The sequence below is a fragment of the Schistocerca piceifrons genome, chromosome 1 (genome assembly GCF_021461385.2).
Source record: "Schistocerca piceifrons isolate TAMUIC-IGC-003096 chromosome 1, iqSchPice1.1, whole genome shotgun sequence".
Lineage (NCBI taxonomy): Eukaryota > Metazoa > Arthropoda > Insecta > Orthoptera > Acrididae > Schistocerca > Schistocerca piceifrons.
In genome coordinates, this window is record NC_060138.1 from 480,153,789 (window position 1) to 480,177,124 (window position 23,336).

The window sequence follows — 23,336 nt, forward strand, 5'->3', positions numbered from 1 at the left end:
AAGTGCACAACTTGATTATTCAAGATAAATTATTTCAGTGCCGTCTATTCTTCGCGTAAAACCAGACTGGGAGCACCTACTATTCCTTTTAGAACTTAATTCGCTGGAGCGCGAAATCTCATCTCCGGCTTATCGTCCAGATTTCCGCCCTCTTTTGTCAGCGGAAATTCGACGGAGATGCAGTTAACTTCCTCTCGTCAGGCATCCCTTGCAGTCGTTTCTAGCGCAGCGGACAAAGACCCAAATATCAGTTCCCATCCGAAAAGTCCGTTTCAGCCCTGTCAGGAACGGAGAAATGCGCTTTTCAAGGACATGTTTTAAATCTTCCTTACTCACCAGCTGTTAAGAGTATGGTATACGATTTGCTAACCGCAGAGCACTAATATCACAGATTACTGTTGTTCACAAAAGATCATGTCCCATCCGAAATTATACAACAAATCATACAACATTGTGACCCTGCATTTACTGTGAAAGGGACGCCTAACTGAGAGTTAATTAGTTACGTTATTTCAATTCCATCTTTACAACTACTAATAATGAGTCTCTATTTTACTATAGGGGTTTCGTCTTTTTCTCTTAAGATAACGTCAGTGGTTCCATTGTCGTCTGACTTTGCTTACTTCCGAAAGTGTCGCTGTCATGGACATTTTCCAGGTATTCTTCCTTTTGACACCCGTGCTTCTGGACCACTATCATTTTTCCTTGCAGCATCACACCTTCGCTTGTGTAAAACACGATTAAGCATGCGCCACTAATGTTCATTTGTTTGGCTTTGTTATCACGGAGCGGAGCACTATAGTGGTTCATCTCAGTGTACTAAAAAAATTCATGCAGCATGTGCCCAGTTAATACTGGTTAAAGAGGAAAACCTTGTTACATAATTAAGTTTTCATTTCGCTTATTGATACTCCAATAGCTGCAGGTTTGTTTATGGACTACTACTTTTTTTTTATTTTGAGCTTACAACTGTGCAGTTGTACTTGAGTTTACCTAGCTAAATTCTTCAACTATGATTTTCATTCTGATTTGTTGCGTTATTCTACTGTATCATTTAAGTTTGCTCCACTTATTTCCAAAGATTGAGTATATTGCTATTATATTTGTGCACGGCATTGAAGTGCTGCTGCTGCTTGCACAGAGTATGGTAGACGAATTGCTAACCGCAGAGTACTGTATTCAACAACGTTTACTCGCGTTTTCGCTAAACTGCGTGAGACATCACATCGCATTTGCGGACTGACACAACTTTGTGGAGACATCTTTTCAGGAACGCTTCTCTGTAAATGTGTGGTGTAGTGTGAGGCTGAGTCAGATGAGTAAGCCTGTTGTGTTATCGAACGTCTTACAATGCCTTGCTATCTAGAGTTTCTTGAAAACAAGCTTCTAGCATTGTTAGAAGAGACTCCTTTGGCTGCAAGGTGGATACATTCTTGCAGCGTGTTGGGGCCCTGCACTTTCTACTAAGGTGACACATAGTCTAGACCTAACATTACCCGGAAGATGAACTGGCAGAAATGGGGAAATTTCCCGTCATGCTGTAGATGAACTCCTCTTACCCCACTACATCGCGATTTCCGAAGACCATAGTGTGAATGCGATCTGTTGCTGGGCTGAGCCGATGTGATGTGATTGCGAATGACTGATATCACCATAACCTCTGATTACCCGCCGCGGATGCGCGTAAGTTGAAAGTGAAGGCAGATGAACGAAGTCAAGAAAAACACGTATGAGAACGGAGGCCAGGATAGCATCACCAAGCAGAAGTTCGAATCATGATACCCATGTGAATCTCAGTACCAACTCCGAATGGCTCTCTCAATTTTTGGTAGCCTTTCTTCTGATCTCCGTTCCCTAGCTCCTATCTTAAAGCGCATCAGGAAATGAGAAACAGATGTCGCCTCGTTCTCTTGCACAGACCTTTCTGTCGGAAATTTTGGAAACTATCTTCGACTTCGCACCGCATTCCCACTGGAAGGGGAAAGTTTGGAAATTTACAGGCGTACGAGCAGCTATTTATTTTGCTTGAGGGAACATGTCTGGGGAGCACATACAGCAGGCCAACGACAAGTGGACAGCTGAGGACTCCACAGAAAGGCCGCTAAAAAGAAGAGTTCTCGCCCCTTCCACCAGAGCTTTAGAGGACACCAGTCTTCCATTCCGAAGCTCATTGTCTGTGGAGGACGAACCGGGAGGATAGTCCCTGAAAGAGTCGTCTGTCTTTGGGGTCTGCTAGCGTAGGAGCTGCTTTCTGAGTGACTGACATCTCTTCAGTATTGTGTGAAATTTCCTCATGTTTCCACCCGACCAAAAAGCACTTCCCTTCGTCAACAACATGAAACGTCCCCTTAGAAAAATTATAAATGACTGTGCTTAAACTGACACACAATATTTTTAGCGCAACGCAATCTGACTTTCAAAAATGCCTACAAAAGAATGGCCCTGACTAATAATAACCTATACCTTTCATGAATCACTTACCTCACAAAAATCTTCGTTACTCAAACTATTGCAATGCAGCGTGTACCAATACTGCCAGCTGAATAAAAGATTCTAACTACTGAAGGCACTAAATACTGATAGGCATACATAGCAAATGAAAGATTTTGATAGAGAACAAACAATGTATTTATCTTAATAGAGTTCAAAAGTCATAATGTATATATATATATATATATATATATATATATATATATATATATATATATATATCAGTTCATGATATCCAACATTACAAATTTACTCTTTCTGATGGACACACGTCCAGATCGTCCGTTCTCAAAATTCTGCCATTTCCCTCCCCACATCCACCACTGCTGGCGGCTCACCTCCAACTGCGCAACGCTACTGCCCAACACTACAATAGCAAATTCCAACAATTCAAATCAGCCACAGACTGCACACAGCACAGTCAGTGATTTTCATATAGAGCGCTACATGGCGTTAGCAACATAAAAACCTAACCAGCCTACTTACAACCATATGCACTTAGTGGCAAAAGACTACTACAAGAATGAAGGTGGGTAAACCACTATGCAACAAGCTACGCCTAACTACTCGTGAAATCAGCACGCAACGCCGATGAAAAGTAAAAGCTGAACCAGAAAGTGAATGAACTAAGAGAGTCACGTATGCAAATAGGATAAAATATGAGGAGAAAAAGCCGCCGTCTCACATACCTCAAATCACTAAATAAGTTTTCTTAATCACCCTGATTTCTTTCAAGCTATTAAACCTTTCTTTGCAACACTAGACTTCACTTTGGTGAATTTTATATCCCCTTTGTTGATTTCTCACTCTTCGTTTTTACAAAAAACCATTGCGTAATTTCTAGGGAGTCTGGATTCCGCTCTGCTCAAACATTAGACCAAAACGTGAGTGTCGCTTGGATGCGGAACACTATAGGTCAAGCGATGTACTGGTGACAATACTTCTTTCCAGGGAAGGAATGTTTGATTGTTGCGATTGTTGTTGGTGGACGGTGCACTCTAATAACGACCAGTGACAGCAACCCGCTGGCGAGAAGAAAACGCGCACCTTGAGGAAAGGTTAGTCCCAAACGAAGAACACCCTCCCGGCCATATGGAAGGATGGACGACATGGAAATCTCTTAATAGGCTGCGCTCTAGTGTCACACGATCCAAAGAGAATATGCGCTAATGGGGCCTCTCAAATGAACCGGCGCTGTGTGACTGTGGACACACTCAAACCACCACTCACCTCACGCAGTGTGTGCTGTGCCCAAGCACCTGCACCATGAAGGATTTGATGAATGCTAGCCCGGAAGCGCTGGACGTGGCCAGGTTCTGGTCCAAGACTTCATAAAATAAAAAAATAAAAAAAAACTACTTGACCCTGCTTATATATCTGTATACTTTTTTACTCTTTTTGTATTTGTTATATACTTGATATGTATGTGTTAATCATTCTGATTTTATGTACGATGCTTCTGGCACAATTAAATAAATATAGCAACCCGCTCTGTGCATCTGATAGCGCGGTCGTCCGTTCACCATTGACGCCGCTGCAAATTTTAGTATGCAAAGTGGAATATCCTCCGGCATCAGCGTGCGAGTGCACGTAGTGGCTCAGCGACAGGGGTCGCGACTCCGAGGGGGAAGGCAGGAAGCAGGCCCCGAGAGCGCAGCGCGTCATACATCACCGCGAGCGAGCCGGCCGGCGCGCCCTCCATATATCAGCCTCCCTGCCCCTCACGCATACATAAACCATTACGGCCGCACCTGGTCCCACACACACACATACACACAAACGCTTACATGTGCATATACATTACACCCAGCCGCGCACGCGCATACGCACATACACACACTCACATGCACACGCACGTACTTGCGCTAGACAGCTAATGATTTTCCTCATTCAATAGTACCTATCCTCGGTTACATCAACGGGGACACTGTCTCCGGTATTCATCCGACGGCGTCGTCCAGAAGGTGCAATGTATCGACAAGCCGACTTCTTGCGATCTTCAGGCATTCCTGGTGACTTTGCTGGCCACTGGAATGATAGGACTGTCCTTTGGCCTGAGATGGCGCAGGATGCGCACTGGAATGCACTATGTGACGAAAAGTATTTGGACACCTGGCTGAAAGTGACTTACCAAGTTCGTGGCGCCCTCCGTCGGTAATGCTGGAATTCAATATGGTGTTGGCCCACCCTTAGCCTTGATGACAGCTTCCACTCTCGCAGGCCTACGTTCAATCAGGTGCTGGAAGGTTTCTTGGGGAATGGCAGCCCATTCTTCACGGAGTACTGCACTGAGGACAGGTATCGATGTAGATCGGTGAGACGTGGCACGAAGTTGGGATTCCAAAACATGCCAAAGGTGTTCTGTAGGAATCAGGTCACAGCTCTGTGCAGGCCAGTCCAGTACAGGGATGTTACTGTCGTGTAACCACTCCGCCACAGGCCGTGCATTATCTACATGTGTTCGATCGTGTTGAATGGTGCAATCCCCATCGCCGAATTGCTCTTCAACAGTGAGAAGCAAGAAGGTGCTTAAAACATCAATATAGGCCTGTGTTGTGATAGTGCCATGCAAAACAACAAGGCGCGCAAGCCCCCTCCATGAAAAACACGACCACACCATAACACCACCGCCTCGGAATTTTAGTGTTGGCACTACACACTCTGGCACATGACGTTCACCGGACATTCGCCATACCCACCCTGCCATCGGATGGCCACATTATGTACCGTGATTCGTCACTCCACACAATGTTTTTCCACTGCTCAATCGGCCGATGTTTACGCTCCTTGCACCAAGAGAAGCGTCGTTTGGCATTAACGGGCGTAGTATGTGGCTTATGAGCAGCCGCTCGACCATGAAATCCAAGTTTTCACGCCTTCCGCCTAACTGTTGTACTACTTGCAGTGGATCCTCAAAATGACTCTGAGCACTATGGGACTTAACTTCTAAGGTCATCAGTCCCCTAGAACTTAGAACTACTTAAACCTAACTAACCTAAGGACATCACACACATCCTTGCCCGAGGCAGGATTCGAACCTGCGACCGTAGCGGTCGCTGGGTTCCAGACTGTAGCTCCTAGAACCGCTCGGCCACAACGGCCGGCCAGTGGATCCCGATGCAGTTTGGAATTCCTGTGTGATGGTCTGGATAGATGTCTGCCTATTACACATTACGACTCTCTTCAACTGTCGGCGGTCTCTGTCAGTCAACATACGAGGTCGGCCTACGCTTTTGTGCTGTACGGGTCCCTTCACCTTTCCACTGCACTATCACATCGGAAACAGTGGACCTAGGGATGTTTAGGAGTGTGGAAATCACGCGTACAGACGTATGACACAAATGACACCCAATCAACTGAGCACGTTCGAAGTCCGTGAGTTCTGCGGAACGCCCCATTCTGCTCTCTTACGATGTCTAATTACTGAGGTCGATGATATGGAGTACCTGTCAGTATGTGGCAGCACAATGCACCTAATATGAAAAACGTATATTTTTGGGGATGTCCGGATACTTTTGATGATATAGTCTATTTCCGCATGAACCTGATGAGCAGATTCTCTTGTTGCCTCTCTTGATGAATTGACTGGAAGTAATTCTGTGGTCAAGAAAACTAACAAAAACACACATCTACTAGCAAGCTAGCGATTAGTAAATCTCGTGTGGGGGACCCGGTAGTGTGGCACTGCGCGCTGCCTACATCCTCCGCTTCTTGTTCTTATTCTTCCAGTTGAGCATGCAGTGCGCCACAGAGTGGACAGAGCAGTTACACCCTCGGATGTCAAGACTAGAAGGGCGCTGATGCTCCTCAGGTCTTCCCACGGAGACGGCACTCAGTCTGAGGTATCTCGTGAACGCCCTGGCAGTCGATATGCATATAGAGCAATGAGAACGCGTTCAGAGTCAAGACAGTCTGGCTGTAAAAATTTTATCAGTAAACTGTCAAAATATTCGTAACAAAGTTCCCGAATTTACTGCCCTCCAGGAAAGTTCTCATCCTAAAACTATTCTTGGGCCTGATAGCTGGCTAAAACCCGAAGTGGAAAGTTCTGAGATACTTAGCGAGTTTGGCACGTTTATCGGAAAGACAGATTAGACGCCTGTAGTAGGGGTTTGAAATTGAGTGTGACATTGAAGTTATCTGGTCGCGCATAACAGGTCTAGCTGAAACCGAGATAACTTTTGGATGTTTTTACCGACCACCCGCCTCCGGTGTGGCTGTTCTAGAATCATTCAAAGAAAGTCAGTGGTCAGTTTTACATAAATTCCCACATTATGCAATACGAGTTGGTGGTGACTTTAACCTGCCGAATATAGACTGGGGGTACAGACACAGTCTTGTGAAGTACTTTTGAACACTGGGCGCTGATGACCCCGCTGTTTAGCGCCCGTAAACCTCAAACACACACACTACTTTTGAACACGTTTTTCCGAAAACTATCTTGAGCAGATAGTTCGACAGCCCTCTCGCAATGGAAGTATCTTGTACCTTGTAGACGCAAACAGGCAATCATTTATTCCAGAATGATGGACATAGAGGAAAGTTTAAACAGATTGAAGATCATGCCCTGGAGAAGCGTGTGCCTAGTAAGTTGATTAAGGAAGGAAAATACCTACCATTGTTTAATAACGAAATGCGGAATATGTTGAGGAAACAAAGACTGATGCACTCTCGGTTCAAAAGAGGAAGCACAAATGACGTCAGGCAAAGATTAGTAGAAATTCGTGCGTCTGTGAAAAGTTCTATGTTCGAAGCGTACAACAGCTACCTCCGTCATACTTTGGCTAGAGATTTGGCTGGGAATCCGAGAAAATTCTGGTCCTATGTAAAATCGCTGAGCGGGTCTAAGCCTTCCATCCAGTCACCCGTTGACCAGTCTCATTTGGCAGTAGAAAATGGCAAAAGAGAGGTCCAAGTTCTAAATTCCACGTTTAAGAAATCATTCAGGCAGGAGGATCGTACAACCGTACCTTCGTTTGACCATCGCACAGTCCTATATGGGTGACATAGTCATAAGCATTCTTGGCGTAGAGAAACAACTGAGAGAGTAGAAAACAAATAAGTCTCCAGGTCCTTTTGGAATTCCATATCGGTTTTACAGAGAGTACTCTACGTCACTGGTTTCTTTCTCAGATTGCATTTATCGCGAATCTCTCGACCAGCGCAAAGTACTAAGCGAGGTGATTCCTGCATAAAAAAGGGTAAAAAAACAGACCCACAAAATTACAGACCAATATCCTTAACATCTGCATTGAAATTGGGATTGTGAGGCCGAAAGTGCAGGAGGTCAGGTCCATATGCAGGAGGATAAGAGTGGAGAAACTTCAGGATAAGGAAATCAGGCACAAGTACATAACAGCGATCTCAGAAAGGTACCAGTTAGTTGAATGTAGTCCATTACAGTCATTGGATAAGGAATGGACAAGGTACAGGGACACAGTACTAGAAGTGGCTAAAGAATGTCTTGGAACAGTAGTGTGTAAAAGTAGGATGAAGCAAACAGCTTGGTGAAATGACACAGTCAAGGCAGCCTGTAAAAGGAAAAAGAAGGCGTATCAAAAATGGCTACATACTAGAACTCGGGTAGACAGAGAAAGTTATGTTGAAGAAAGAAACAAAACCAAACAGATAATTGCAGCATCCAAGAAGAAATCTTGGGAAGACTTTGGAAACAGGTTGGAGACTATGGGTCAAGCTGCTGGAAAACCATTCTGGAGTGTAATTAGCAGTCTTCGAAAGGGAGGTAAGAAGGAAATGACAAGTATTTTGGACAGGCCAGGAAAACTGCTGGTGAATCCTGTGGATGCCTTGGGCAGTTGGAGGGAATATTTTGAAGAGTTGCTCAATGTAGGTGAAAATACGCTCAGCAATGTTTCAGATTTCGAGGTAGAATGGGATAGGAATGATGATGGAAATAGGATCACACTTGAGGAAGTGGTGAAAATGGTCAATAGATTGCAGTGCAATAAAGCAGCTGGGGTGGATGAAATTAAGTCGGAACTCATCAAATACAGTGGAATGTCAGGTCTTAAATGGCTACACAGAACAACTGAATTGGCCTGGGAGTCGGAACAGGTTCCATCAGACTGGACAAAAGCAGTAATCACAGCAATCTTTAAACATGGAAACAGAAAAGATTGTAACAACTACAGAGGTATATCTTTAATCAGAGTTGTGGGTAAAATCTTCTGAGGCATTGTTGAAAGGAAAGTGCGAGTATTAGTTGAGGACCAATTGGATGAAAATCAGTGTGGGTTTAGGCCTCCTAGAGGTTGTCAGGACCAGATCTTTAGCTTACGGCAAATAATGGAGAAGTGTTATGAGTGGAACAGGGAATTGTATCTATGCTTTATAGATCTAGAAAAGGCATATGACCGGATTCCTAGGAGGAAGTTATTGTCTGTTCTACGATATTATGGAATAGGAGGCAAACTTTTGCAAGCAATTAAAGGGCTTTACATGGATAGTCAGGCAGCAGTTAGAGTTGACGGTAAAATGAGTTCATGGTTCAGAGTAGTTTCAGGGGTAAGACAAGGCTGCAACCTGTCTCCACTGTTATTCATATTATTTATGGATCATATGTTGAAAACAATAGACTGGCTGGGTGAGATTAAGATATGTAAACACAAAATAAGCAGTCTTGCATATGCGGATGACTTAGTTGTGATGGCAGATTCGATTGAGAGTTTGCAAAGTAATATTTCAGAGCTAGATCAGAAATGTAAGGACTATGGTATGAAGATTAGCATCTCCAAAACGAAAGTAATGTCAGTGGGAAAGAAATATAAACGGATTGAGTGCCAAATAGGAGGAACAAAGTTAGAACAGGTGGACGGTTTCAAGTACTTAGGATGCATATTCTCACAGGATGGCAACATAGTGAAAGAACTGGAACCGAGGTGTAGCAAAGCTAATGCAGTGAGCGCTCAGCTACGATCTACTCTGTTCTGCAAGAAGGAAGTCAGTACCAAGACTAAGTTATCTGTGCACCGTTCTATCTTTCGACCAACTTTGTTGTATGGGAGCGAAAGCTGGGTGGATTCAGGTTACCTTATCAACAAGGTTGAGGTTACGGATATGAAAGTAGCTAGGATGATTGCAGGTAAACTGGGAATGAACTCTATAGATGTAGCAGTCAGGGCGAACAGGCTTAGATGGTGGGGTCATGTTACACGCATGGGAGAAGCAAGGTTACCCAAGAGACTCATGGGTTCAGCAGTAGAGGGTAGGAGGAGTCGGGGCAGACCAAGGAGAAGGTACCTGGATTCGGTTAAGAATGATTTTGAAGTAATAGGTTTAACATCAGAAGAGGCACCAATGTTAGCACTGACTAGGGGATCATGGAGGAATTATATAAGGGGGCTATGCTCCAGACTGAACGCTGAAAGGCATCATCAGTCTTAAATGATGATGATTATGATGATGGTGATATCCTTAACATCGGTTTTCTGCAGAATTCTAGAGCATATTCTGAGATAAAATATAATAAATTGCCTAAAGACTGAAATTAAATTTGTGGTAAGGTCCTATGGGACCAGACTTCTTAAGTCATCTGTCCCTAAGCTTGCACACTACTTGATCTAGCTTAAACTAACTTACGCTATGGATAACACGCACACCCATTGCCGAGGGAGGACTCAAAGCTCCGATGGGGGGGGGGGGGGGGGGGGCACCGCGCGTACCGTGACAGGAAGCCTCAGACCGTGTGGCTACTCCGCATGGCCCTAGAGACTGAAAACCTCATGTCCACGAATCAGCACGGCTTTAGAAAGCATTATTCGTGCGAAACCTAGCTTGCTCTTTTCTCACGTAATATACTGCGAAATAAGGGTGAAGGGCAACAGGCAGATCCAATATTCGTAGATTTTCGAAAAGCATTCGACGCAGTATCGCACTGCAGACTGCCAACGAAGATACGTGCATACGAAACAAGCTCCCAGATACATGACTAGCTCGAAGATTTTTTTAGTAATAGAATCGAAATAAGTTGCCTTCGACGGCGAGTGTTCATGGGATTTAGGGGTAACATCAGATGTACCCCAGGGAAATATTGTAGGAGCGTTGCTATTTTCTATGCACATGAATGATCTCGCGGACAGAGTGGGCAGCAATTTGCAGTTGTTCGCTTATGATGCTGTGATGTACAGGAAGGTGTCCAAGATAAGGAACTTTTGGTTGATACAGGATACCTAGACAAAATTTCTACTTGATGTGATGAATGGCAGCTGGCTCTTAATGTGGAAAAATATGTTAGTATACAGCATTAGTAGTGTCCTGGTTGACACAGTCACGTCGTTAAATATCTGGTGGTAACGTTGCGAAGCGATATTAAATGGAACGGACATGTGATGATTTTGGTAGGGAAGGTGGAATGGTCGACTTCGGTTTATTGGGAGAATTTTAGGAAAGTGTGGTTCATCTGTAAAGGATACCGCATATAGGATGCTAGAGCGACCTATTCTTGAGTACTGCTCGAGTGTTTGGGATACGCACCAGGTCGGACTGAAAGAATACATCGCAGCAAGCTTCTAGATTTGTTACCGGTGGTTCGATCAGCATGCAAGTGTTCTGGGTATATTTCAGAAGCTCAGGTGGGAATTTCTCGAGGAAGAAGACATTCATTTCGAAGAACACTACTGAGAAAGTATAGAGGACCGGCATTCGAAACTGACTTCGGAACGGTTCTACCGCCTCCAACATACATTTCGCATAGGAACCACGAAGATAAGATACGAGTAATTAGGGCTCATACGGAGGCATGTAGACAGTCGTTTTCCCTCGCTCTATCTGCGAGTGGGACAGGAAAGCAAACGACTAGTTGTGGAACAGGGTACTCCCCACCACGCATCGTATGGTGCCTTGAGGGGTACGTATGTAGATGTAGATACAGCATCTCTAGTTGGCCCTGTGTAATAAATGGGGTATATGAGGGAGGAGAGTTGAAGTTTGGCAGGAGGAGTGAACCGGTAGGCATCATGTGATCCGTCTGAAATATTATGTAACACCACCACACGCCGTTCCCGTCTTGGGGGAGGGAGACAGTCCGGTACTGGCGCTGTAGCACGGGCTCGGGCAGCCTTTTACGACGCCGCTGATCATTGGGCGTGGAAGGGGTTTGGAGCAGCCTGCTGGGTGGCGTGGCCGCTAGCCCCTCTGAAGAGGGGACGGTTAGGTAGACGTTTCTTCTTCTTCGTCTTCTTCATCACCTGGAACCACCCCCTTGTCTTCCTGCATCTCTGGTTATGGAGCGATCGTCTGGATGATGGTGTTCATCCCACCCTCTATCCAATCGAAGGGCGGTCAGATGTGGAGAGTCTGTCCTTTCAGACGTTCAGCTCCTCCAGCAGCTACTGCAGCTGGGGGTGGACTTTGTTGATTCTGACTTCAGGGTGGCCCTCGTTGGCGCCATGGCGGCTTTGAGGGCGGCCACTGCGTCGTTGGTGGCATTACACAGCACGGTACGCATGTCATCGTCTGCGTCGGCAGCCACGTCTTCGTGGTCGAGCGGCAGATGCAACGCGAATGCGTTCTTGGTGACTTCTGATGGGTGCCGCCTACATATCCCACTTCTGAGTGGAGGGCTGGGGTGGGGCGGGCTCGGATACCACCGCTTCCTCACTACGTCTGGGAGCCACCTGATCTGGACACACACATTATTTTGGAGGTCGAACAAACGCAGCGAAAGTTGCATATGGACCACCGAATCTCGACTTCAGCCTTGTGGGTGGGTCTTTCTCTTCGCCTTTACTTCTTTTCGCTGTTCCAGCTCGAGCTGTAGCTGCAGCCACGAAAATTCGCCGAGTGTACGTAGCCGCAGTTGACACATGTTGCGTGCTGCCACCGACGACGCAGTTGCCGCCCTCAAAGCCGGAGACACGTGACGCCGCGCCGACCTGTGTCACAGGACGTGTGTCGCGGACTTGCACGCACTTCGTACACGCCATGTCCTTCTTGCAGTACTTGGCGACATGGCCAAGCTTCTGGCAGCGACAGCACTGCTCTTTCCTCTTGTTGCGGTCTGCGGGTGGGCATTTATGAGCCTCAGTTTCCTCTTCGAGATGACGTTGCGTATTATTCCATATTCAGCAGAGAAATCATGAGGGTTGTGGGGGAGGGGAGGTTTAGGATAATTAGTTCTTGTCAGGCAGTGGCAACCAGACATCCAGTTCTTCCGCCGATGCAGACTCTTCCTCAAGGTGTGTGTGTTGGCAGGTAGGGAGGGGGGGGGGGGTGGAGGGAGTACTGCGCGGAAGGCGTCTGTTCGATGTCCGATGTTGCTTCGGGAGGGTGAGCAGGTGTCGTCTCTGTCTCCATGGGCGTCTGCTCGGCCTCCTGCATTTTTGCAGGTGCCGTGGGGATGTCCTCCTGTGTGGCAGCGTCTGTCACGATGGGGTAAGACAGTTCTTCTTCTGCTGCCCTCAGCTCTTACTGTAGCTGCAGCTTTGTGAATTGCCGGCTTGTACGCCACTACAGTTGAGGCATGTGGCAGCGGCACCTCGTGGTTTGTCACATTCGCGTATATCATGCGCTTTCGTGCGTTTTAAACCCGCAACTGTGCCCCTGGTGACGTGTCCCAATTTCTGGCACCGGTAGCACTGCTCTGTCTTCGCCTTCCTCTTCTTGCAGTCGTGATTGTTCCCAGCCAGTATGAGTAGGAACTCAACCACGACGGCGACTTTGCCTCCCTTTTCGCGTGTACACATGTCGGGGATGTGACAGTGAGCGAGACGAGTGACAGCAGCGAGTCGAGCCGTTCTTGGTCACTTCTGCTCGGCATCGCCTTTGAATCGGCTCCGCCCCTCCTCCCACTCCCCACCACCTGTGGCCTTAGTGGGCTGTCCGCGGTCGCGGACGTGGCGCAGTGGTGGGGAAAGCGCGTCGTCAGGACTCGATCCGCTGCCCTCAGACCTTCTGCTACGACCGGGAGACGCAGGTCTCTGCCAGCGTGGCGACAATACGTCCAAGTTTTCTTCAGTTGCCATGACGGGAGGAGGTGTCCATGAGCAGGTTTCCACGAAGACTGCCGCTGTGCATTGATCACTCTCGAGTTTGCGTTCCAGGCATTGATGTATTTAAACCTGTTTGTTTATTTAAACCACCACCGGAAGAACCTCAGAGAACTCTAATCAGCTGCAAAGATAAAATAACTCAGGACGCTACGTTATCTGAGGATGGAGAGAAACCTCTCAAACACTCGAACAACGAATATCCCTTTCTTTGGGAACTCATCAGCCAAAATCCGAATAATACTCCGCAGACATAACATCAAATGCAAGTTCTGCCTATCAGCTTAGACGAAACCTGATAGAGATCACTCAAGGATAGCGCAGGACTGAAGGAGCTGTACTGCATATCCTGCAGTGCGGAAAAATGTACGTAAGCTAGACTATCCAGACGGTACAAGAGATCATAAACGCCATTCGGACAACAAACAACCAACAAAGTCCTTTGTGGTAGAGCACTGCATTTCCGGCAGACAAGTGATGGATAATAATGGCACAAAGTTGTTGCCACAGTCCCACGGCGACTGGGATTTCATTCTGAAAAGGCTGTAGATACGGCTACCAGAGGAATTAATAAATAAAGACAGTCAGCAAATATCCAGAAAATATCGTTCTTATGAAACACAACTTGCCATTTATCCGCACGAAGTAATGAGTGCTACCAACAGAGGATCTGAAACTGATTCCATATTTTTATATTTTCAGAAGGCTTTTCACACACTTCCTGACAAGAGAATTCAAATGAAATTAATGTGCCTCGTAGTATCGCCTCAGTTGTACCACTGGATTCCTGATTTCTGCCGGCCGCTGTGGCCGAGCGGTTCTAGGCGCTTCAGTCCGGAACTACATGGCTGCTACGGTTGCAGGTTCGAATCCTGCCTCGGGCAAAGATGTGTGATGTCTTTAGGTTAGTTAGATTTAATTAGTTCTAAGTCTAGGGGACTGATGACCTCAGATGTTAAGTCCCATAGTGCTTAGAGCCATTTGAACCATTTTTGAACCTGATTTACTCTCAGAGAAGTGTCACGGTACGTAGCAATCGACGGATAATCGGGTAAAACAGAAGTGATATCTGGCGTCTCCAAGGAAGTGTTATATTCCTGTGCTGTTCCTAATGCACATAAACGGCTTACGAGACAATCTGGCTAGTCCTCTTAGAACTTTCGGATGATACTGTCATTTACTGTCTTCAAAAATGGTTCAAATGGCTCTGAGCACTATGCGACTTAACTTCTAAGGTCATCAGTCGCCTAGAACCTAGAACTAATTAAACCTAACTAACCTAAGGACATCACACACATCCATGCCCGAGGCAGGATCCGAACCTGCAGCGCCTAGAACCGCACGGCCACTCCGTCCGGCCATTTACTGTCTACTAAAGTGATCAGTAGATCAAAAGCCATTGAAAAATGACTTAGGCACGATATCTGTATGGTGTGAAAAGTGGCATTTGTCTCTGAATAAGGAAAACTATGAAGTCATCCACGTGAGAACGAAAGTAAACGCGTCAGATTTCGATTACACAACATACCTCACAAATTTATATGCTGTCATGTCGACTAAATACGGGCACTGGAGGTGGCATCATACTAACCGGCCTCTCTTAATCTGATGACACATCCAGTGGCTGTTTCCTCTTCCAGCACTTAGCGCCATATGGTGTGCTACGCCATGGAGCAATAATTTGATTTACAGTTGCCAATTTCATGTCAGTTCCAGCACGCAGATCTGTTCTTCTGCTACTACATATAAGTGTTCGGAATTTCTCATGAAGACACCCATAGCTAGTGTCAAAAACACTTTAAAGTAAAATCTTGTTGCAGCCATTTGGGTTTATTACACAAATCTTACTCTCGTACGGTTGCTGTCTCACAGCGATGTTTAAAATTAGCTTATAGAGGATATTAATCTTGAGATGAAGTTACTCCTGTGGAAAAAGACGATTTCTATGAGATAACAATTCGAATTCCAGTTCGAATTCCAGAGCGGGAAGGAGCGCCTGGTCCCCAGCACAAATCCGCCCGGCGGAGTTGTGTGGAGGTTCGGTGAGCCGGCCAGTCTGTGGATGGTTTTTAGGCGGTTTTCCATCTGCCAAGGCGAATGCGGGCTGGTTCCCCTTATTCCGCCTCAGCTACACTACGTCGGCGATTGCTGCGCCAACAAGTTCTCCACGTACGCATACACCACCATTACTCTACCACGCAAACATAAGGTACACTCATCTGGTGTGAGACGTTCCCTGGGGGGGGGGGGGGGAGGGGGGGAAGTCCACCGGACAATAACCCTGGGTTCGGTGTGGGGGCGGCAGAGGGGCGAAGTGGAGTGCGGTAGTCGAGGTGGGGTTGTGGACCACTGCGACTGCGGCGGGGATGGAGCCCCTCCATCATTTCTAGATCCCCGGTTAACATACAGCACACAAACAACATACAACAGTTCGAAAAAAGTACTCTGAGGGAAAACTAGTTGTATGTAAATTGAAGGGGTATCACTCCTACCAGCTGCGGCGGGACATTAAGCGGAATCAACGGCGAGGAGTGAAAATGTGTGCCGGACCGGGATTCGGAGTCGGGATCTCCTACTTTCTACGCGGGTGCGGAAATCACTGCGCCATTTGGACCACGTCGTTATCAGAACTGCACGGACTGTGTCGGTACGACTCACGACCCATCTGATAGCAGTGATCCCTTTTAAATTTACACATGGTGTTTCAAGCTCCTGGATCTGCGTGGTGTCTCCTCTTTCGAAGGAACGGACACCGGGCATTCAAAAAATAAAAAATTAAAAAATTAAAAATTAGCTGTCCACAGGAAATCTAACACTAATACGGCGTAACCCCGTCTCTATGCTTAATAATGGTCTCGGTTCTTGGAAGAAGAGAGTCCACCGCTTTCTTTTGGTAAGCCAAATCCTGCTGGAACCGCTCATTTATGATTAGGTCCTATAAACGAACCAAACAGCAAGGAAATTAATTGCTAGATTTCACTCGCTGCCCAGAATAGTCCAAGATACTGTCATGGAATAACATCTACATGGACATCTACATGAATACTCTGCAAATCACATTTAAGTGCCTGGCAGAGGGTTCATCGAACCACCTTTACAATTCTCTATTATTCCAATCCTCGTATAGTGCGCGGAAAGAACGAACACCTAAATCTTTCGGTACGAGCTCTGATTTCCCTTATTTTACCGTGGTGATCGTTTCTCCCTATGTAGGTTGGCGTCAAAAGAATATTTGCGGATTCGGAAGAAAAAGGTGGTGACTGGAATTTCGTGAGAAGATTCCTCCGCAACGAAAAATGCCTTTGTTTTAATTATTTCTATCCCAACTCCTGTATCATTTCAGTTACACTCTCTCCCCTATTTCGCGATAATACAAACCTCCTGCCTTTCTTTGAACTTTCTCGATGTACTCTGGCAATCCTATCTGGTAACGATCCCACAACGCGCAACTGTATTCTAAAAGAGGACAGACAGGCGTAGAGTAGGCAGTCTCCTTAGTAGATCATTTTCTAAGTGTCCTGCCGATAAAACTCAGTCTTTGGTTAGCCTTCCCCACAACATTTTCCATATGTTCCTTCCAATTTATATGTCCGTAATTGTAATTACTAGGTATTTAGTTGAATTTACTGCCTGTAGATTTGACTGATTTATCGTGTAACTGAAGTTCCACGGATTCCTTTTAGCACTCATGTGGATGACCTCACACTTTTCGTTATCTAGTGTCAACTGATAATTTTCGCACCATAAAGATATCTTCTCTAAACCATTTTGCAATTTGTTTCGATCTTCTTTTCGGCTGACTAGCCGATAAATGACAGCGTCACATGCAAACAATGTAAGACGGCTGCTCAGATGATCTCCCAAATCGTTTATATAGATAAGGAACAGCAAGTGGCCTATAATACTACCTTGGGGAACGCCAGAAATCACTTCTGTTTTACTCGATGACTTTCCGTCAATTACTACGAACTGTGACGTCTCTGACAGGAAATCATGAATCCAGTCACATAACTGAGACGATATTCCATAAGTACGCAATTTCACTACAAACTGCTTGTGTGGTGCAGTGTCAAAAGCGTTCCGAAAATCCTGAAATACGGAACCAACTTGAAATCCCTTGTCAATAGCACTCAAAATTTCGTGCAAGTAAACAGCTAGCTGTCTTTCACGAGAACGATGTTTTATAAATCCGTGTTGACTGTGTGTCAGTCACCCGTTTTCTTCAAGGTAATTCATAATGTTCGAACACAATATACACACATAAGAAGGTTTTGCATCACCTCGGTTCCGAGTGTTCCGGAACCTCTACGGAGAGTTGGAATAGAGTTCAACATAAACATCATTTCCGCCCTTTTTGTTGTTCATGAAAAAAACACACTACATGTTGTATCACCACACAGCGAGGCCTTCAGAGGTGGTGGTCCAGATTGCAATACACATCGGTACCTCTAATACCTAGTAACTCGTCCTCTTGCATTGATGCATGCCTATATTCGACGTGGCATACTATCCACATGTTCATCAAGGCACTGTTGGTCCAGGTTGTCCCACTCCTCAACGGCGATTCGGCGTAGATCCCCCAGAGTGGTTCGTGGGTCACATCGTCCGTAAATAGCTCTTTTCAATCTATCCCAGGCGTGTTCGATAAGGGTCGTGTGTGGAGAACATGCTGGCCACTAGTCGAGCGATGTCGTTATCCTGAAGAAAGTCATTCACAAGATGTACAAGATGGGGACGCGAATTGCCGTCTACGAAGACGAATGCCTCGCCAATATGCTGCCGATATGATTGCACTATCGTTCTGAGAATGGCATTCACGTATCGTACAGCCGTTCGGCGCCTTCCACCAGGGGCGTACGTCGGCCCCACATAATGCCACCCAAAAACAGCATGGAACCTCCACCTTGCTGCACTCGCTGGACAGTGTGTCTAAGGCGTTCAGCCTGACCGGGTTGCCTCCAAACACGTCTCCGGCGATTGTCTGGTTGAAGGCATATGGGACACTCATCGGTGAAAAGAACTTGATGGCAACCCTGAGCGGTCCACTCGGCATGTTAGTGGGCCCATCTGTACCGCGCTGCATGGTGTCGTGGTTGCAAAGATGGACCTCACCATGGACGTCACAAGTGAAGTTGCGCATCATGCAGCCTATTGCACACAGAGTGAGTCGTCACTCGTTGTCCTCTGGCTCCACGAAAAGCATTATTCATCTAGATGGCGTTGCTGTCGGGGTTCCTCCGAGCCAGAATCCGTAGGTAGCAGTCATCCACTGCAGTAGTAGCCCTTGGGCTTCCTGAGCGAGGCATGTCATCGACAGTTCCTGTCTCTGTAGCTCCTCCATGTCCGAACAATATTGCCTTGGTTCACTCCGAGACGCCTGCACACTTCCCTTGTTGAGAGACCTTCCTTGCACAAAGTAACAATGCGGACGCGATTGAACCGTGGCATTGACCGACTAGGGATGGTTGAACTGCAGACAAGACGAGCCGTGTACCTCCTTCCTGCTGGAATGACTTGAACTGATCGGCTGTCGGACCCCTCTGTCTAATATGGCTGCTCATGCATAGTTGTTTGCATCTTTGGGCAGGATTAGTGACATCTCTGAACAGTCAAAGGGAGTGTGTCTGTGATACAATATCCACAGACAACGTTTATCTTCAGGAGCTCTGGGAACCGGAGTGATGCAAAACTTTTTTTGATGTGTGTATGTTCCAAGAACCTGCTACATATCGACGTTAATGATATGGGCCTGTAATTTAGTGGATTACTCCTACTACTTTTCGTGAAAATTGGTGTGACCTGACCAGCTTTCCAGTCTTTGGGTACGGATCTTTCGTCGACCGAACAATTGTATATGATTGTTAAGTATGGAGCTATTGCATCAGCATACTCTGAAAGGAACCTAATTGGAATACAGTCTGGACCAGAAGATTTGCTTTTAATAAGTGACTTAAGTTGATTCACTACTCTGAGGATATCTCCTCTACGCTATTCATTATTAGGCCAGTCAAGGTGCGATAGGGTGCCTAATAGTTCAAATCAGAAACATATGCATGCAGTCCCAGTGAATACTGCTGTTGTCTTCGAATATGAGTCTCCTCAGCACACTCATTACAAAGATGTACAAGAAAGCGGAACTCCTGATCAGCAAGAATGTTGAAATAAACAGCCTGTTTCCTGTTCAGGGTAGCCACAACGAATATGTTGAAGGCATGGCATGAGAAACGCTCGCAAAACATAAGACAACTATCTGTGGCCTAAACTACGCACTCAACACGCTACGGCTGAAGACTCTCATTGGGTCGTTGGCGTAATCAGTCCTGCTTAGACCTCTGAGGACGTGCACCTTTACTTGCCTTTTGCGAGTCACCCGACCCAATGCCCATTGCATGTACTTCACTCCGCAATCTGCTAATACTGATCTGGATTTACTGACAGCAGCACTCATGATCTGTTTCGAAACCGATTGTCATTGATAAGACGTGACCCTCGACTCTGTTCTTGTCGGCTCAAATCACTGTTCTTACGCCGTGTTACTTTGCTGCGAATGGTACATCATTTCTTATAGACACTTTGGACAGTACAGACCAACGAATCAGGCAACTTCGTTCACGGTGTGGCCACGTACACGTCCAAACCCGGTAGCTCCTTTCTTCATTTCTGTGACATCTTATTGTCGACACATTTTACGACACTGAGTTTCCAGACAACTCACTGCCTTACAGAAATCACTTCACTAGTACGACTTACGCCAGCGGAGGAACCGAGATAGACCGCTTCGCACCAGTTTCATAGCGTCTACACCGCTCCAGAGAGACTAGTGTGCTTTTTTAATTGTATGACTACTATATTGTCCGGTGAGTTTTCGATATCTGTGCTTTATTTTGAAGTTGCTGCTGCTGCTGCTGTTGTTGGTGGTGGTGTTGTTCTCTTCACTCCGAAGGCTGGCTCAGTGCAGTTCTCCGCGCTTGTCTGTTCTCTGCACCATACGTTCCAATGGTAACAAATAACGTCACCGTCAGGAGACGTCCTGAAGCAGGTCGGGACTAATTGGAGAGCTGCAGAACTGAGTAAAAACAGTGGATGAAGCTGTAGCACCTGTTACGGCAATTTGAACAAAATAGCAGTCATCCCTCGCTTCAGTCGCATTGAGCCTTCATCAAAGGTTCCACACAAGTGTCTGTATCATAGGAGGGTAACTCGCAATAGCCAAATGGCGTAGACTCTATGAAGTCAAAGTGTTTAATTAGAGGATAGCTAGGAGTAGCCAAATGGCGTAGACGCTATGAAGCCGAAGTGTTTTTAATTACATAGGGCTCGTCAGGGAACAGTGACTGCTTTTGTGAGTGATACCTGATTGACTACCATTTCGCAGTGTGACAAACTGATCGATTTTAACAATTTCACTACCAGATTTTTTTTTCGGGAGTGAAAAATAATAATGCGTGTTTTTTTAATGTCGTAGTCAAAAGTTTCAATACGAAAAAAATATTTTCCGCCCTTTCTTTTTCCGACGAGGCGACGGCCATGACATAGAGGATTATTGGTAAGTATCTACAGCGCCTCAGGAGATGACTCCGCAAAAACTGCAAGACACATAGAAAACGGACGTTAGTGGATAGAACATCTCCCCAAGTTTGTAACTCACTAACAGGTGCTCAATATGGAAATCGCTTTTAATGCAGCAAATGTCAGAATGTGCACGGAACTGATTGACGCGAATTGTTGCAGATGGCACGATAGCACAGCGCTTTGAAAATTTGTTCAGTGGGTTGCCTATCTGGAGGCGCGCAGTAATTCGATGCGACAGTGCGGACTGAAGCCGAGCAGAGAGTTAGTACAGAAACTTTCAGACAGCACAATCCTAAGGTTAAAGCTGTAACTGTGAATTAGTAGGATTTCTTTTACCAGACGATTGGTACGTAGCAATAATTTGCAGCAAATCTCCATTTGTTTTCTGATAAAATATCGTTGTACACGTATTTCACAATGGTAGTGTAAGGGTTAACAGTGTGAATCGGCTAACGCTATGGTTGAACAAACAGTGCAGGCAAAGAGAGAACAATACGAGTAGGCAATACAGACCGAAAAAACAAACGAAAAGGAACGCAGAACACACAGAGTGGAATGCTTTCAACGAAAGTGCACTCGGTCGTTTGCAGAATTTTGACCCCTCTCACAGGGGCCCAGCTCTCAGGCACGTGGAGGCAAGCCGTAACCTTTACTACGAGGCGGCGCTACTCCCAAAAGAAATACGGGGAAGTGCGCTGCACACTCTCCAACGTTCTGCTGCTTTCTTTCTTTCTCCTGGCTTCTGCACAGTGTTCCTACTCTTGGAAATTTGTCGTAAGCGATTTGTGCAAGGAAAAGTTCTCCTCAAGCTGGCCTCTGTGGTACGCGAAGTAATGAGCTGAAAAATTTCCACGCCAGTGAAGATGGCAAGACCGCAAATGAGCCATCAGGCTAGTATTAAATTTATTCGAATAAAAATACTAGAATCATAGGAGAAAAATATGAATCATCTATATGCATTATACATACTTTATTCCAGTACTGATGTAGAGCTATTTTCTTACATAGTACGAGGGCTGTCCAGAAAGTAAGTTCCGATTGATCGCAAAACGAAAAACATAATGAAAATCAGAAATGTTTTATTTGTAATAGTTAACTACACCTTCCAGCTACTTCTCTACGTAGTCGCCGTTCTGACTTAGACATCTGTCGTAGCGCTGAACCAACTTTCCAATACCCTCATCATAGTAGGCAGCAGCCAATGCTTTCCACCAATTTTCTACGCTGCCCTACAGCTCGTTGTCTGTGCCAAAATGTTGTCTTCATGTCCATTGGTTCATGTGAGCAGAGATGAATATCAGAGGGAGACAATTACGGGCTGTACTGAGGGCAATCAAACGTTTGCAATTGGAAACGATGCAGGAACATCTTCATTTCCCCTGCAGAATCCGGCTGAGAACTGTCTTCAAGAAGAAACAGCACGGCAGGCCTCTGTGGCCGAGCGGTTCTAGGCGCTTCAGTCCGGAACCGCGCTGCTGCTACGGTCGCAGGTTCGAATCCTGCCTCGGGCATGGATGTGTGTTATGTCCTTAGGTCAGTTAGGTTTAAGTAGTTCTAAGTTCTAGGGGACTGATGACCACAGATGTTAAGTCCCATAGTGCTCAGAGCCATTTGAACCATTTTTGAACCAAGAAACAGCACGACAGTTCTGTAATGTTGGCTGCATAGCTTCAGGCGGAATTTCTCACCAGGCCCTCGTACTTGGCCGGAGACACTATTTTCTATACATCTTTACGCTCTCACTGTGAACTCAGAAATGAGAAGAGCGACGTGATGCTATCTAGGGTCATACTAGAGACACTGCCCAACACATCTGTGCAAAGCTTTATCGGATTTTCATAGTCGTTTCCATTTCACGACCGATCGGAACTTACTTTCTGGACAGCCCTCGTACATAGCTATATGTAATCTGAAATACATTTTATGCTCTTCGAGGATTATTCTCCTTTTGTGTATTACCCAAAGTAAATGCAATATAACGCTGTTATAATGTAATTTAGTAAATTTTATATTTTTACGACCAAGTTCACACTAGCCCTTGATATTAAGTAAAAATAATAAAATAAAAACAATGAAATTTAGCTGTAGATCCTCTATCTTCAAAACAAATACTTTATTAGTTACGGACACTCAATTAGAATTCTCCTTCGAAAAGAATACCGAAGATGGCGAAAACAGGTCGATTTATGATTTGTAACTGAGTATCATCATTGGTCTTTGGAAAACATTTGCTCTGTGATCAGCTCCTAGCATGTCACGGTCAGTGGT

The 23,336-nt window shown here is 45.7% G+C and overlaps 1 protein-coding gene across 1 annotated transcript in view; it reads left to right on the plus strand.

Moving 5' to 3' along the window:
- The window catches only part of LOC124789522, a 368,281-nt gene that overhangs the window by 230,007 nt on the left and 114,938 nt on the right, over nt 1–23,336 (plus strand). The gene's annotated exons all lie outside the window — the stretch shown is intronic.